Genomic DNA, 17,179 nt, shown 5'->3' with positions numbered 1-17,179 from the left:
GTACCCAATATTTGTCCATTTGACCATTAGCGTTAAAAAAATTAGACCTTGGAGACCTCTATCCGATGACACCAGCCCCATGTTCCTATGACACCGGGGGTCAGAGTTAAGGCCCCACAAAATATGGGATTTGAACCGCTATAACCCAGGAACCGGACCACCCAGGAACTCGAGGGTTGTCGCATACGGTAGGCCCCTTGACCCTCTAGGGATCCCCCGAATTTCAGTCCCGGGGTCCACCGCATCACGGAGAAATTAGCAAAAAAAAAAAACCATCCACCCCCCTCGCACCTACTCATCCATGCCGGCCAGGGTGCACCCTCCCCGGCTAGAGAAGGCAGCTCGAGGGGGGTGGAAGTCGGACGAAAAATCTTAGGATGAGGCCTAGAGAAAACACCTGTACTGTACTCAGCACACTAAGAGAAGTCCCAAAATTTGACCGGCCATAACTTACTCAAAAAGAGGGGAAAAGACACAAAACTCTGGTCAAAATTAATAATAATAAATAATAATAAATTTTATTTGTAAAGCACTTTACATTTGACACCAAATCTCAAAGTGCTACAGTAGAACATAATTAAAAACAATACAGTATTACAATAAAAACACAACATGTTAAAAGACGGGACTAAAAACAAGCTTTAGCTGTTAAAATAAGCCTGTGTAAAAAGGTGGGTTTTTAGTCCTTTTTTGAATGTGTCCACTGTCTGCGGGGCCCTGAGGTGGTCTGGGAGGGCGTTCCACAGGCAGGGAGCAGCGACTTGAAAGGCCCTGTCGCCCATTTTTTTGAGCCGTGTCCTGGGCATGACCAAACGGTGCTGTTGGCCTGACCGGGTTCTGGTTGATGAATTTGGCGTGAGCAACTCAGTGAGGTAAGTGGGGGCCGCACCGTGCAGACAGTGATGGGTATGAAGGAGGACCTTATATTCTATGCGGGACTGAATGGGGAGCCAGTGCAGCGAACGAAGGATGGGGGTGATGTGCTCATGTTTTCGCACCCTCATCAGGACCCTGGCAGCGCTGTTCTGAACATACTGGAGCTTTTGAAGGCTCCTGCCAGGAATCCCAATGAGGAGTGCATTACAGTAGTCCAGCCTGGAGGAGACAAAAGCATGGACGAGCTTCTCTGCAGCAGAAATGGAGAGGGAGGGGCGCAGTTTGGAAATATTGCGGAGGTGAAAGAATGCAGTTTTGCAGATGGAGGTGACATGACTGTCGAAGGAAAGGTGGGGGTCAAATTTTACCCCTAGGTTAGTAACAGAGGAAGAAAGGGGAGTGGTGTGTCCAAAGAGTGAAACAGTGGTGATTGGAGAGGAGCGGAGTTGATGAACAGTTCCAGTTTGAATGACCTCTGTTTTGGAGCCATTCAGCTGCAGGAAGTTTTGACTCATCCACGCCTCTATCTCCTCCAGGCAGGAGCTAAGGCGGGCAGTCGTGGTAGAGGGGGAGCTAGAGGGAGTGACTTGAAGGTAGAGTTGTGTGTCGTCAGCATAGCAATGGAAATTAACTCCATGCCTGCTGACGACACGACCCAAGGGGAGCATGTAAATGGTGAAGAGGGTTGGACCGAGTACGGAGCCCTGGGGGACCCCACAGGTGACAGTGTGGGGTCTGGATTTTACATCACCCAGAGCTACATACTCGGTTCTATCAGTGAGATAGGAGTGAAACCATTTCAGGGCAGTACCAGAAAGACCTGTGTAGTGCTGAAGTCGGTGCAGGAGAATGTGATGGTCTACAGTGTCAAACGCAGCAGAGAGGTCGAGAAAAATGAGGAGGGATGTGGAACCGGAATCAGAAGCCATCAGCAAATCGCTGGTGACTCTGATAAGAGCTGTTTCTGTGCTGTGGGAGGGACGAAAACCAGATTGAAATTTCTCATATAGCCTGTTGGATTTGAGATGATTATGGAGCTGGGTGGAAACAACTTTTTCCAGGAGTTTGGAGATGAATGGGAGATTAGAAATTGGTCTGTAATTCGACAGTGGTGTAGGGTCCATGGTGGGTTTTTTGAGGAGGGGTTTGATGAGAGCAGTTTTGAGGGAGGTGGGAACATAGCCTGTCTCTACGGACATGTTTATTATTTTGGTTATGAGGGAACTGATAGAGTTAGTGTGAGTTTTAAGCAGAGGAGATGGGAGGGGATCAAGGCGGCAAGTGGATGTTTTGGATTTACGAATGATGTTCTCGACCTCCTGCTGCGTTGTGGGGGACAGTTGTGATAGGGTTTGAGAGATGGGTGTTGCGGGCAGGTCTAGTGAGGTGCTATTTAGAAGTGGAAATGAGGAGCGAATAATGTCAATTTTTGATGTAAAAAAATCAAGAAACCGGTTGCAATTTATATCAGTTGGACTGTAGAATGAGGAAATCTGTGGTTTGATGATGTGATTTATTGTGGAGAACAGTTTTTTGGAGTTACCTGGGTTGTTGTTTATAAGTGTTGAGTAGTATTCTGACCTAGCCTTGGAGAGTGCTTTGGCATAAGCCCTACGATGTTCCCGGTAGGCCAACTTATGCACCGTCAGGTCAGATGTTTTGCAGGCACGCTCCAGGACACGGCCAGACCTCTTCATCCCTCTCAGCTCGTTTGTAAACCAGGGGGCAGAGCGGGTAAACGTGACTGTCCGGGTTTTTAATGGAGCAAGACAATCCAGAATAGAGGTGAGGCTGGTGTTGTAGTAGTCCATTAAGTCATCAGCTGATGAGTGAGGAGAGGGGGAGAGATGCTGGAGATGTTGACTGAGGGAGGTGGCGTCCAAGTTCTTAATGTTTCTGAAGGTAATATGGCGTTTTGGTTTGGTGGGAGGAACTAATATTGGGACTTCAAATGTAACCGCCAGGTGATCGGAGACACCCACGTCATACACCTGAAGGCCTGAAACTGAGAGGGAGTCTGTAATGACAAGGTCCAGTGTGTGCCCCCTATTGTGTGTGGGGGCATCCACAAGCTGTTGGAGGTTAAGACAATCCAGGGTTTGTTTGAAATTTGAGGCCAGTTTACAGTTATGGGAGTCCACGTGTATGTTGAAATCACCAATAACCAGAATATTTGAGTGAGCTGTGCAGAGGGAGATTAGAAAATCATGAATGTCAGGAATGAAAGTTGGTTGTGGTTTGGGAGGGCGATAGACGAGGGCTATTGTTGCTGAAAAAGCTTTTTTGCAACTAAAAACCAGACTTTCAAATGAGCCAGTACTGGGCACAGACACGGGGGATAATTCAATGTTGCTGCGATGTAAAACAGCTAGGCCCCCACCACGGCCAGTTGTACGAGCCTTATCGAGGTAGTTATACCCGGGTGGGCAGGCCTCATTTAGGGATGAGTATATTCCAGGCTGCTGCCATGTCTCTGTAAGACAGAGAATATCTATCCCCTTATCCAGGATGTGGTCGTATACAAGTCCAGATTTGTTTGACAGGGACTGCACATTTAGCAGTTCAAATGTCATTTGAGCTCTAAAATCCAGTTTATTGACAGGGCGGAGAACCCTGCGATCCACTCCAGGTTTTACAGTGCACCGTTTACACCCAGCACTATCTATGCCAGGAGTAGCGGTACTCTGATGACGCAAACGGTGACGTGTCAGTTGTGCAACGGGACGCGATGCCGACCAGAGGGATGAGATGGAGCTGTGGTCACCGGATTTAAACACAACAAACCGGCGCCTTGATCCCCTATGGATATATCGAGGTCGGTACGGAAGATCCAGTTGCTGCAAGGGAGCTCGGTTGTTGTTATTGAGAGCTCGGAGATGTTGCATCGAGGTGTCGGACCACAACATGATGCGTGATGTGTTAGCGGCTAGCCGATATCCAGGCGAGTACCGGTGAAAGACAACGACACAAGCCAAGGTAATCCACAGCTTCCACAAAGATGGTATTCCACGTGCAGACATCCGCTTGAAGGCAGAGGCGATTGCAGAACCCGAAGTTGGTTCAGGGATTTGAAGCCAAAGAGTGGAGAATACACTGTGACTTTGCCGGTTTCAGCTTAGTAACAGGTATGTGCCAGGTAACACTTCACGTAGCAATCAGTTGGCTACTGAGTGCAAAAAAAAAAATATCCATCAATTGCTGTAGCGATTTCAGTAACTACAGTAAGAATAGTACGGTAGAGCGGATTTGCGCGAATTTGCAGAGAAGCGGCGAACAGCCAGCGCCAGCGGCCAAACTGCACCAAAATCGGATCAAAGTCAGACCATGGGGCCGTCTATCCTACGACACCTGCACCATGTCCCTATGACCCCGGGGGTCGGAGTTAAGGCCCCCCAAAATGTGGAATTTGAACCATTAAAACTCAGGAACCGGACGACCCAGGAACTCGTGGGTGGTCGCATACGGTTGGCCCCTCGACCCTCTAGGGATCCCCTGAATTTCAGCGCCGAAGTCCACTGCTTCGCGGAGATATTAGCAAAAAATAGTACCATCCACCCCCTCGCAAGTACTCATCCATGCCGGCCAGGGTGCACCCTCCCCGGCTAGAGAAGGCAGCTCGAGGGGGGTGGAAGTCGGAAGAAAGATCTTAGGATGAGGCCTAGAGAAAACACCTGTACTGTACTCAGCACACTAAGAGGAATCCATTCATGTAAGTTTTATCACATAATACTGTAAAATTTGCATAAAAATGAGCGTTGAATTTTGGCACACATGTGCACCACATGTGGTGCGTATCTCACTGTTCATTAAATAGTAACTGTATTTAACTGTATTTATTTCAAATGTGTGTTTTTGTTAATGAAAATACCTGTAATGTACTCAGGACACCAAGGGGAACCCATTCATGTAAGTTTTATCACGTAATAATGAAGACTGGCCATGTGTTAAAACTGCTATAGCTTGCAACCTTTTAGCAGAAAATAACACTGCATCGGGATCTGTTTTCATGGTGGTCAGGAGGTAAATTTGCAATATGGTTAATGAAAACACCTGTACTGTACTCAGGACACTCAGAGGAATCCATTCATGTAAGTTTTATCAGAATATACTGTAGAATTTGCATAAAAATGAATGTCCACGGGAGCATTATGGAGGTCCCGCTGAATAAATTGTAAATGGAATTTTTTTTTGAAAAAACCTCCCATTTGCCATTTATTCAGCACGCTCTTCCTAATGGTTCCGTGGACAGATAAATTTTGGCAATATTGTGGTTGAAGTCTCATCAGCTGTACTCTGCAAGCTCCCAGGAATCCATTATTGTAAGTTTTATCCAATAACACTGTAGAAATATGCTTATAAAAATATTTGGATTTTGGTTAATGTCACCACATGTGGTGAATATTAACCAAAATGTCACACACTTTGCCAAGCTGTAACTCCGCCAAAACGGGGCCAAACTGCACCAAACTCGGGTCAGAGTAAGACCTACAGAAGGCCCACCGAACACCAATGGCATAAATCCTCAGGGGGCGGAGTTATGGCCCTCCACATTTTTGATAGTCAAATGGAAAGAAGAGACCCAGCAAATTGAAACTGGGTGACTTGATAGCACTCGAAGGGCCCTCTCTGAAGAGATACGGAGAGATACGGACCCGCAAATGCAAAAAGTCCCAAAATTTGACCGGCCATAACTCACTCAAAAAAGGGGGGGAAAAAACACCAAACTCTGGTCAAAATTAGACCATGGGGACCTCTATCCGATGTTACCGGCCCCAAGTCCCTGAACCCCCGGGAGGCGGAGATACGGTGCCCCAAAAACTGGTGTCCATCCAATATGAATAAATGGCAAGTGGGATATGTGTCCACCTGAGGTTTAACAAATAGCAATTCTATTCAATTTGATTTAATTAAATACATGCAATAGTGTTGATCAAAATACCTTCAGTGTACTCAGACATCTCAGCAGAGTCCATTAATGTAAGATCTATCCCATAATAATGTAGAATTTCCATAGAAAAAATGTTGGATTTTGGTCAATTTCACCACATATGGTGCATGTCCACCCTCAATTTATTTGACGGCATATGTGTCCACTTGCAGATTATCAAATAGCAAGTCTATTTAACTTGATACATCTCCAATGTAAACGCTTACCGGTTTGGTGGACAAGCGCTCCCTTTTTTGACCCTTTGACCCCTAAATAAGGTCATAGGGTCACCAGACTTCTATGCCCGTTCGAGGGGGCCCCCATGAGACACATATCCAAAATTCGGCCCGATCGGACCCCGGCGAGCCGTGTCCACGAAACCGCTAGGCCGAACACATTCAAGTAAATGGCAGGTGGGATTTTTTTAGAAACGTCCTAGGGGCCCGAAATTTGGAACGGTGGCTCCTGAGGGCCCCTAGAACGTGCTGTCAAAAGCGCGAGGACCTAGCGCTATGCACTTTTTTTCCTTGGGTCCTACGACTACGTGTCTCGGGGCCCTGGTTGAGGGGTCCCTGAGATGCCAGAATCTCAAATCTGGGGGTCCTATGACTTATCGTCTCTGAACAGTGGACGTCCCACCTCCCATCAAAACGCGTACCGCTTTTGTGGACGTGGGGTCCCTTCTGTGACCGTTTGACCCCTAAAGAAGGTCGTAGGGCCACCAGACTTCTGTGCCCGGTCGAGGGGATGCCCTCGAGACACATATCCAAAATTCGGCTCGATCGGACACTTGGGAGTCGTGTCCACGAATCCGCTAGTCCAAACGCATGGGAATAAATAGCAGGTGGGATTTTTTTAGAAACGTGAAATTTGGAACGGTGGCTCCTGAGGGCCCCTAGAACGTGCTGTCAAAAGCGCGAGGACCTGCCCACCCCCCACCTCTGGGACCCTTTTGGGAACGTTCCGTAAAAATAGTGGAAAAGTGGACAAATAGTGGTTCCGTGGGACCGGGGGTCCGGGTCGGGGGTCCTCGGGGCTCGAGGGTCGAAGGTCAGTATTCTTTTTGTAGGCCTCAGGGGGTCACGAGGGTCCACACAGCGGACCCATATGGCGGGTGGACAAAACGCGGCACGCTGGGATGCGAAGCCCATCCTAGAACAGCCCCAGCCATTCATTTAATGGGAGAAAGGCCAAATAATAGGGGCCAGCAGAACGATGGCAAAAGGACCTTTATAGGGTTCGTGGGAGGTGGGGGTGGGGGTGGTGGGGGCTCTCCTGGTGGTCAACATCACCCCCTAGAGGTGTCAATACTTGGTTTACTGCGGATTCCCTACGGAAAAGGGGGGTAAGCCGACTCGTCCCGTTGGCCAGTTTTCTAAAGGAGAAAATGGATCCAAATTGACAGTACAATCCCTTCGAACCATTATGCGGTATATGGCAATTTAAATGAGATGCCAGAATCTCAAATCTGGGGGCCCTACGACCTATCGTCTCCGAACTGTGGACGTCCCACAACCAATCAAAACGCGTACCGATTTGGTGGACGTGGGGTCCCTTCTGGGACCGTTTGACCCCTAAAGAAGGTCGTAGGGCCACCAGACTTCTATGCCCATTCGAGGGGGTCCCCATGAGACAAATATCCAATATTCGGCCTGATCGGACCCTTGGGAGTCGTGTCCACGTACCTGCTAGGCCGAGAGGTTAAGGCGATGGACTTGAAATCTATTGGGGTATCCCCGCGCAGGTTCGAACCCTGCCGACTACGGGAGGGCTTTGCAGTATTGCTTTAGCTTTCCGTGATGGTAATTGTGCCTTCTATGGTCCTTCGCTCTCTGTGCCATAACTGCTTCTAGCTTTCATCCTCGTGACACCTGCATCTCTTCTGGGCAGCTTGTTGTAAAACTGCTGCTTTATAAAAGGTGAGAAGCCAGTGCTCCACAAAAGCCTGGATAGCTCAGTCGGTAGAGCATCAGAATTTTAATCTGAGGGCCAGGGTTCAAGTCCCTGTTTGGGCGAAGGTCTGTCTGCTTTTGGCGGAGTCAACTTGCTATCACTACGGTCCATCACTTCTTCTCAGTGGGATTGTTGTTTTAGCCGCTTCCAGGGCTAGCTTACAATCTCCGCTTGCTAGGTTGCAAGTAGGTCAGGCAGCAGTGTTACACACAACATAGGAGAAGGTGGTCTGCTTAATTCAAGTCCCTGTTTGGGCGAAGGTCAGTCTTCTTTTTGTAGGCCTCAGCTTGCTATCACTACGGTCCATCTCTTCTGCTGACTCTGTACTAGAGCAATGTTCCTTCCTGCTCCCGGGGATCAGTGCATCTCCCTTGTTCGGCACACCTGATTCTGATGGTCAGCCCTTTAGGAAAGAGTGCTCACAGAGTGAGTAGAATAAGACAGACTTCCCAATTGTGCAGTGCTCTCGGTCCCCAGGGCCAGTACTAAAAAACCCCATTACATAGGATGAGACATGGCAGCCTGATTTCTCCTCAGTGGGACCGCTGTTTTACCCGCTTGCAGGGCTAGCTTGCAATCTCCGCTTGCTGACTGAGCTGGGTTGGTTGCAAGTAGGTCAGGCAGCAGTGTTGGACACAAACTGTGCAGAAATTGGTCTACTCGTGGCCGAGTGGTTAAGGCGATGGACTAGAAATCCATTGGGGTCTCCCCGCGCAGGTTCGAATCCTGCCGATTACGCTGTTTGCTGAAGGCCATGAGGCAAAGCATCCATGCATTTTTCATGGTCCTCGCACTTATTTGCGAAATGTCCAGTCCCTCTTCGATGGACAAACACGCCGCTGCTGCTTCTTGTATCCGGGCTCCAGGGGTTCTCTTGGGTGAGCCAGTGGCACGCCGTGATCGTATAGTGGTTAGTACTCTGCGATGTGGCCGCAGCAACCCCGGTTCGAATCAGGGTCATGGCAACCCTTTGCCGTTGAGTATACTGGAAGGTTGAAAATTTTTTACCACCTCATCTTTCTGCGTGATTTTGTTTCTGAAGCTTGGCCTGTGCAGGGCGCCATCAGACAAAGGGGCTTGCTTTCTAATATTAGGCGTAGTCGTGGCCGAGAGGTTAAGGCGCTGGACTTGAAATCCATTGGGGTCTCCCTGCGCAGGTTCGAACTCTGCCGACTACGGGAGGGATTTGCAGTATTGCTTTAGCTTTCTGTGACTGTAATTGTGCCATCTATGGTCCTTCGCTCTCTGTGCCATAACTGCTTCTAGCTTTCATCCTCGTGACACCTGCATCACTTCTGGGCAGCTTGTTGTAAAACTGCTGCTTTATAAAAGGTGAGAAGCCAGTGCTCCACAAGAGACCGGACAGCTCAGTCGGTAGAGCATCAGACTTTTAATCTGAGGGTCCAGGGTTCAAGTTTGGGCGAAGGTCTGTCTGCTTTTGGCGGAGTCACCTTGCTATCACTACGGTCCATCTCTTCTTCTGAATCTGTACTGGAGCGGTGTTCCTTCCTGCTCCAGGGTATCAGTGCACCTCCCTTGTTTGGCACACCTGATTCTGATGGTCAGCTCGTTAGGAAAGCGCGCTCACAGAGTGAGTAGAATAAGACAGACCTCCGAATTGTGCAGTGCTGTCGGTCCCCAGGCCCAGCACTGAAAAACCCCATTACATAGGATGAGACATGGCAGCCTGATTTCTCCTCAGTGGGACTGCTGTTTTAGCCGCTTCCAGGGCTAGCTTACAATCTCCGCTTGCTAGGTTGCAAGTAGGTCAGGCAGCAGTGTTACACACAACATAGGAGAAGGTGGTCTGCTTAATTCAAGTCCCTGTTTGGGTGAAGGTCAGTCTTCTTTTTGTAGGCCTCAGCTTGCTATCACTACGGTCCATCTCTTCTGCTGACTCTGTACTAGAGCGATGTTCCTTCCTGCTCCCGGGGATCAGTGTATCTCCCTTGTTCAGCACACCTGATTCTGATGGTCAGCCATTTAGGAAAGAGTGCTCAAAGAGTGAGTAGAATAAGACAGACTTCCCAATTGTGCAGTGCTGTCGGTCCCCAGGGCCAGTACTGAAAAACCCCATTACATAGGATGAGACATGGCAGCCTGATTTCTCCTCAGTGGGATCGCTGTTTTACCCGCTTGCAGGGCTAGCTTGCAATCTCCACTTGCTGACTGAGCTGGGTTGGTTGCAAGTAGGTCAGGCAGCAGTGTTGGACACAAACTGAGCAGAAATTGGTATTCTCCCGTAGTCGTGGCCGAGTGGTTAAGGCGATGGACTAGAAATCCATTGGGGTCTCCCCGCGCAGGTTCGAATCCTGCCTACTACGCTGTTTGCTGAAGGCCATGAGGCAAAGCATCCATGCATTTTTCACGGTCCTCGCACTTATTTGCGAAATGTCCAGTCCCTCTTCGATGGACAAACACGCCGCTTGGTGCTTCTTGTATCCGGGCTCCAGGGGTTGTCTTGGGTTAGACAGTGGCACGCCGTGATCGTATAGTGGTTAGTACTCTGCGTTGTGGCCGCAGCAACCCTGGTTCGAATCCGGGTCACGGCAACCCTCTGCTGTTGAGTATACAGGAAGGTTGACCATTTTTTACCACCTCATCTTTCTGCGTGACTTTGTTTCTGAAGCTTGGCCTGTGCAGGGCGCCACCAGACAAGGAGGCTTGCTTTCTAACATTAGGCGTAGTCGTGGCCGTACCTTCCAGCGATCGGACGGCTGAACACTTCCTAACACTTCCTAACAACATTTGAATACTTCCGAACAAGGTCGCAACACTTCCTAACAAAGTCAGAACGAATGACCGAACACATCCTAAATTAATCCGAACAGGTCCTAACGCAAATCCGAAACTTTCGAACAGATGGGGCAAAGGAGCCAATCAATTCCTACCGAGAGGAAAGAGCCAATCAGCAAGTTGACATGCCAATCTCGCCGCTGATTGGCTGAATGAGTTTCGTGATATTCCAGTTGTTTGTAACTCACTTGACATCTGCTATGCGGAGATTCAAGGTAAGCGTTATCACAATACAAATCCGTGACATCAGTGTTAACCTATTTGTTCAAACATTAATTCATGATTTGGAATAAAGATTATTCTGATCGTTCTACGCTTGCGTAGCAAGGCAAGCTAACTTAACGTGTCGCTAACTGATGCTTGTTAAGCCTTCGATTCATAACAAGTTTTTATTTTCTATATCTTTGCAAGAATTTCATTTCATCACTCAGTATTCCAAGTATCCATTCCCAATGTTATTTCAGTCATGACTGAGTGATTCTTTACTGAATGTATTTAAATCTTTTACTATTCCAGGTATTCATTAAATATCTAGTTTTTTTTCCCCTTTCTTACTTTATATACAAACACAGTTTTTATAATTATACATCAAAAGCTATTTGCAATTTTTTGCAAGTAGGAACATATTTACTGCAGAAAACTATTAACCTGCCACATATTTCACCACTCAACATGTCTGCTTTTATATACTTGATGTGAGTCTTTATATATTTATATATATATATATATATATATATATATATATATATATATATATATATATATACTGTATATGTGTGTGTGTGTGTGTATATATAAATATAAAACTCCAATAAACTCCTTTCTACTGTTGCTATATTAACACATATTTAACCACATTGATTTGTTCCCCATTATTGTTCAGATATGACCAAAACAGGCAAATCCTCTGCTTATTGGAACGACATCTGCCACAGGTATGCCCAGGGCACCTTCCAGTTCAGTACAGGAAAAAGGCCTGGAAGCAGAAAATGGAAGAAGGGCCTGGAGCGGATTGATGCCTGTCCCCTGCAAAGGGGGAATAAGGTGGACCTGTTTGGCAGGCACATAGTGTGCACTTGTGGGTTCCATAAGGTAGGTATATGATATAATATATAAAAGGCATGATAAGTCCCTGTATCATGTAATACACTATTTTATGCACCAACCCCTGATATATTCTCAGAATATATTCTCAGTACAGTTCTGCAGAGTAATTGGTGTAATTATTTAACATGAATCAGAATCAGAATCAGAATCAGAAAGAGCTTTATTGCCAAGTATGCTTGCACATACAAGGAATTCGTTTTAGTGACATAAGCTTCCAGTAAACAGAGACAACAACACACAGACAAAAAAAAAAAAAAAAAAAAACATATTAATTTACAGGAGAATTACAAATTGGCAAATAAATAAGTGTATAAACAATTGTGCTATAAATGATAATGGAATAGGATTGAGTGAGATGCAGGAATGTTCTAGGATGGAGGGGTAACAAATAAATATAAGGATATTGCACATTTTTGCATAAGCATACGTTTAAGTGGGAAACATTTAACTGTTCATGAGGTAGATTGCCTGGGGGAAGAAACTATTCTTGTGCCTTGCTGTTCTTGTATTTGCGGCTCTGAGGCGCCGGCCAGATGGCAAAAGTTCAAAGATGGGGTGACTTGGATGTGAGGGATCCAGAGTGATTTTCTGAGTCCTTTTCCTCACTCTGGATGTGTACAGTTCTTGGAGGGTGGGCAGGGGAGCACCAATAATCCTTTCAGCAGTCCGAACAGTTCTCTGTAGTCTTCTGATATCTGATTTTGTAGCTGAACCAAACCAGACAGTAATTGAAGTACACAGGACTGACTCAATGACGGCTGAGTAGAACTGTTTCAGCAGCTCCTGTGGCAGGTTAAACTTCCTCAGCTGGCAAAGGAAGTACAACCGTTGTTGGGCTTTTTTCACAATGGAGCCAATGTGATTGTCCCACTTCAGGTCCTGAGAGATGGTGGTTCCCAGGAATCTGAATGACTCCACTGCAGCCACAGTGCTGTTCATGATGGTGAGTGGGGAAAGTGCAGGGGGGTTTCTCCTAAAGTCCACAATCATCTCCACTGTTTTGAGCGTGTTCAGCTCCAGGTTGTTAAGACTGCACCAGACAGCCAGCTGCTCAACCTCCTGTCTGTAAGCAGACTCGTCACCGTCCTGGATGAGGCCGATGACTGTAGTGTCGTCTTCAAACTTCAGGAGCTTGACAGAGGGGTCTTTAGAGGTGCAGTCGTTGGTGTACAGGGAGAAGAGCAGAGGGGAGAGAACACATCCCTGAGGGGCACCAGTGTTGGTGGAGGGGCACCTGTTTGCTCGGTACGCATACTGCAGGGGGTCCAGTAAGGGTCCAGTGATGTCCTTAAGATAAGCCAGAACCAGTTTTTCAAACGACTTCATGACGACAGACGTTAGAGCCACAGGTCTGTAGTCGTTAAGTCCTGTTATCTTGGGTTTCTTTGGAATGGGGATTATGGTGGAGCGTTTGAAGCAGGAAGGCACTTCACACAACTCCAGAGATCTGTTGAAGATCTGTGAAAAGATGGGGGCCAGCTGGTCAGCACAGATTTTCAGACAGGCTGGTGTAACGCCATCTGGGCCTGATGCTTTTCTTCTTTTGTTTTTCTTGAAGACCTGGCGCACATCATCTTCACAGATTTGAAGAGCAGGAGGTATGGAGAGGGGGATTGCAGGAGGTGTTAATGGTTGTGTAGGGAGATGGTCAGAGTGGGTGTTGGGGGTTTCAAATCTACAATAAAACTCATTCAGGTCTTTAGCAAGTCGTTGATTAGCCTCAGTGCAAGGGGATGGTGTCTTGTAGTTTGTGATGGCTCTCAGTCCTCTCCAAACTGAAGTAGAGTCGTTGGAAGTAAACTGGTCTTCCAACTTTTTAGCATAGGTCTTTTTAGCCGCTCTAATCTCTTTGTTCAGTGTGTTCCTGGCCTGATTGTACAAGACCCTGTCCCCATTTATGTAGGCATCCTCTTTGGCCTGACGAAAGTGTCTGAGTTTTACTGTAAACCATGGCTTATCATTGTTGAATGTTAAATAAGTCCTGGTAGGAATGCATATATCCTCACAGAAACTAATATAGGATGTTACAGTCTCTGTGAGTTCGTCCAGATCGGTGGTAGCAGCTTCAAAAACGCTCCAGTCTGTGATGTCAAAACAAGATTGCAAATCCTGCTCTGTTTCGCTGGTCCATCTCTTCACAGTCTTTACTACAGGTTTAGCAGATTTAAGTTTCTGCTTGTAGGTCGGTATAAGATGAACCAGACAGTGATCAGAACGTCCCAAAGCTGCTCGTGGAACAGAGTGATATGCATCCTTTATTGTGGTGTAACAGTGATCCAGTATATTACTGTCTCTGGTGGGACAGGTAACATGCTGTTTGTATTTTGGCAGTTCACGGGAGAGATTGGCATTATTAAAGTCCCCAAGAATGATTAAAACAGAGTCCGGGTATTGTTGTTCTGTGTCTGTGATCTGATCAGCGAGTTTCTGTAAAGCTGAGCTCACATGCGCTTGAGGTGGAATGTAAACACTAACCAGAATGAGCGAGTGAAACTCCCGCGGCGAATAGAACGGCTTGCAGTTGATAAACTGCGTTTCTAGATCAGGACAGCACATCTTCTTTAACACAGTTACATCTGTACACCACCGTTCATTGATGTAAAAGCATGTCCCGCCGCCGAGCGATTTCCCCGTTGATTCTGCGTCGCGATCCGCTCTAAACAGCTGAAAGCCCGGCAGATGGAGTGCGCTGTCCGGTATGGCATCATTCAGCCAGGTTTCCGTGAAACACAGAGCAGCAGAGTGAGAGAAATCCTTATTTGTCCGAGAGAGCAGAAGGAGTTCATCCGTTTTGTTGGGTAAAGAGCGGAGATTTGCGAGATGGATGCTAGGCAACGGCGTTCGAAATCCGCGCTTCCTGAGTCTGACGAGCGCTCCCGCTCGCTTTCCCCGCCTGCGCGTCCTGAAGCGCTTGATCAGCGCCGCTGCTCCTCCGATAACAATGTTCAGTAAAACGTCTGTATAATAGAAATCCGGAAAAATATCATGTGGTGTGTTCTGCCGAATGTTCAGCAGTTCATCCCTGGTGAAACTGATCGTGTTTGTTAAACAAAAAACAGGAAAAACGAACAAAAACAGTACAAACACTGGAGAGCCAAGCACTGAAGCAGCCATGTGCGGCGCCATCTTGGAAGTAAGAACAATAGTAAGACCTTCTTTTGTTCCTAATATTAATTTTCTCCCAGTCAACAGATAAGGTCTTGATTGAGTCAGGGCCTAAGGTAAAGGCAGGCGGCAGCTCAGAGGAGACCGGGACATCACAGGAAGTACATGGGGTGAAATGTTCTCTGTGTAGTGTGGTTGTGGAGGCAGAGAAGTTCTCTGAGCACCTCTCTGACCACCACGTTGAAGAGAGGTGTGACAGCTGTGGGGTCAGGGTCCAGGGTGCCGTCGGACTCCTCCAACACATTGAGTCGAGCCATTATGGGGCTCTATTGGCTCCACGTGTCAGCCCTTCAAAAAATCCCACACCATCTCCTTGCCCCTCACCATCTCCATGGCTGCCTCCACCTCCACAGCACTTGCCGTCTCCAATGCCAGTACCAGTGTCTCCATCCCCAGGGCCCACTCCATTCCCACAACACTCTCCAGCTCCAAAGCCCTCACCACCACCTCCACGGTGCTCTCCATCTCCACAGCCCACTCCATCCTCACATCCAGTACCCTCACTGCAGCCTACACCATCTCTGCCTCAGGCTATTACTGACTGGGAGAGCTTTCTTCCCAGTCAGTTCAAGAGAGTCCTCCAGCCAGCAGATTGGGTGTGGATTGCCAAGTGCCTCTATGAGCCCACAGGGCAGCTGAGGCAGAAGATCCAGGTGAACTGGTTTTATCCATCGATGCAGCCCAAGCCATGTCCTCCTGAGCCCGGGTGGTACTTCCGACAGAGGATGTTCTTGTGGGCACCAATGAGGATGTGGGGCATTCCTCTTAAATGCCCACAGTGTGGCTGGAAGATGCACCAATCAGGAATTTACCCAAAGGTCAGGGAGGTGATTGACATGGATAGGCGCTATTAACTTGTGGGTGGGGACTATCCACGCTGCAGTGCATGCAAGTTGCCAGTATGCCCATGGAGCCAGGACATCCTTTCACAACTGGATGTGGCACACAGGACCATGTTTCCAGCGGTGCTGACCACTCAGCTAGCCCTGGACAGGAAATGTGTGACTTTCCTCAGGCCAAGGACCAGTGGTAACAGTTCCTCCTACTTCCAGTCAGCAGTAGAGGAAGCCCACAGTGAGGAGTGGGCACGACGCACCATCCAGTACCTCTCTGATTGTGAGCATCATTTGAGAAAGGTTACCCTGGTCCAATCTGCAACGGCACCTGCCTTTTCTGCATCCACACCCTTCAGGCCACTTCCACTCGCCCAGTGGTTTGAGACTGTCCACTCCAACGATATCCTCAGCCATTTGGACGAGATGAAGGGGGTGATTACCTCCACCTATGGCCGAATCCTGAAGATGGATTCTACAAAGAAGGTTAAATACATGAAGGTTTCAGCATGAGGTTTATTTTCAGCCAGAAAGAATTTCAACATGATGAAAAATGTTTTGTTATATACATTTGTGTTATATATATATATATATATATATATATATATATATATATATATATATATATATATATATTATAATGTACCATAACAAATCAAATAAAAAGTTTAATTAAGCTTGTCAGAATGGTTTTATTTTTCCTTCTTTTTGTTTTTCAGATCACCAAAAAGCTGGCTGGTGGCATTGGGGACACGGCTGCATGGATGACCAACATTGGCAATGAGCTCGGCCAGGTTCTGAACAGTGTTCTGACAACAGCTGAAGGCGCAGGACTGGAGGAGCTGTGCCAGGACGTCATCAAACGCTACCAGAATGCTGGCGAGCCAGAGCCTGAGGTCATCTATGTTGACCGGGATTGCTGCAGTCAGTCAGGTGAGATTTTCAAATTACTACTTTATCAAATGTGCACTGCAATATATTTTATAAAAGTTAATAGTGGTGTAAAAAAGTTCCCCTTTCCCTATTGGTGATGGTAATTAATTAGTATTATTTTTACAGCCAGTGTGTTAAAACTTGTAATAAATTATATTGACTGAAAAGTATGTTTGAAATTAAATCAAATGCATGTTTTTTATTTTTTCTCCTCCACAGGTGCATCTTCAGTGTTAAAACTTTTTCGGCCATTGAAGTCTATTGTAAGGCTAGATATCTTCCATTTTATGAGAAGATTCAACTGTGGCCTTACTACAGAGCACCACCCTCTCTATGGTACCTTTTGTACAAAACTTTCCTCCTGTATCTTTGAGTGGGATCAGGAGGATGTGAAAGAACTTAAGGCTGCCAAGAGAGGGGAGTGGAAGTGCAGCCATGGTGGAAAGGCTCCCACTGAGGCTCAGCTCATGGCCAGCATCAGCCCAGGTGAACTCGCGAAGCACTGTAGGCGGCGGACACGCAGGGCTGAGGAGATCCGGGCCATGATTTCAGGGCTGCTGGAATCAGTGTGGGAGCTAACTGACACTAC

The 17,179-nt window shown here is 47.3% G+C and overlaps 3 non-coding genes across 3 annotated transcripts; all 3 read left to right on the top strand.

The window, feature by feature from the left end:
• Nucleotides 1-8,412: 8,412 nt before the first annotated feature.
• On the top strand, nt 8,413-8,494 carry trnas-aga (transfer RNA serine (anticodon AGA)). The gene has a single exon. It is a non-coding gene; the product is annotated as a tRNA-Ser (tRNA).
• Nucleotides 8,495-9,998: 1,504 nt separating this feature from the next.
• On the top strand, nt 9,999-10,080 carry trnas-aga (transfer RNA serine (anticodon AGA)). The gene has a single exon. It is a non-coding gene; the product is annotated as a tRNA-Ser (tRNA).
• A 156-nt stretch (nt 10,081-10,236) lies between these two features.
• On the top strand, nt 10,237-10,308 carry trnah-gug (transfer RNA histidin (anticodon GUG)). The gene has a single exon. It is a non-coding gene; the product is annotated as a tRNA-His (tRNA).
• Nucleotides 10,309-17,179: the final 6,871 nt, after the last annotated feature.

Source organism: Carassius carassius, chromosome 18, assembly GCF_963082965.1.
Source record: "Carassius carassius chromosome 18, fCarCar2.1, whole genome shotgun sequence".
Classification (NCBI taxonomy): domain Eukaryota; kingdom Metazoa; phylum Chordata; class Actinopteri; order Cypriniformes; family Cyprinidae; genus Carassius; species Carassius carassius.
The sequence above is the reverse complement of the archived record's forward strand: the minus strand, read 5'-3'. Positions and strand labels throughout refer to the sequence as shown.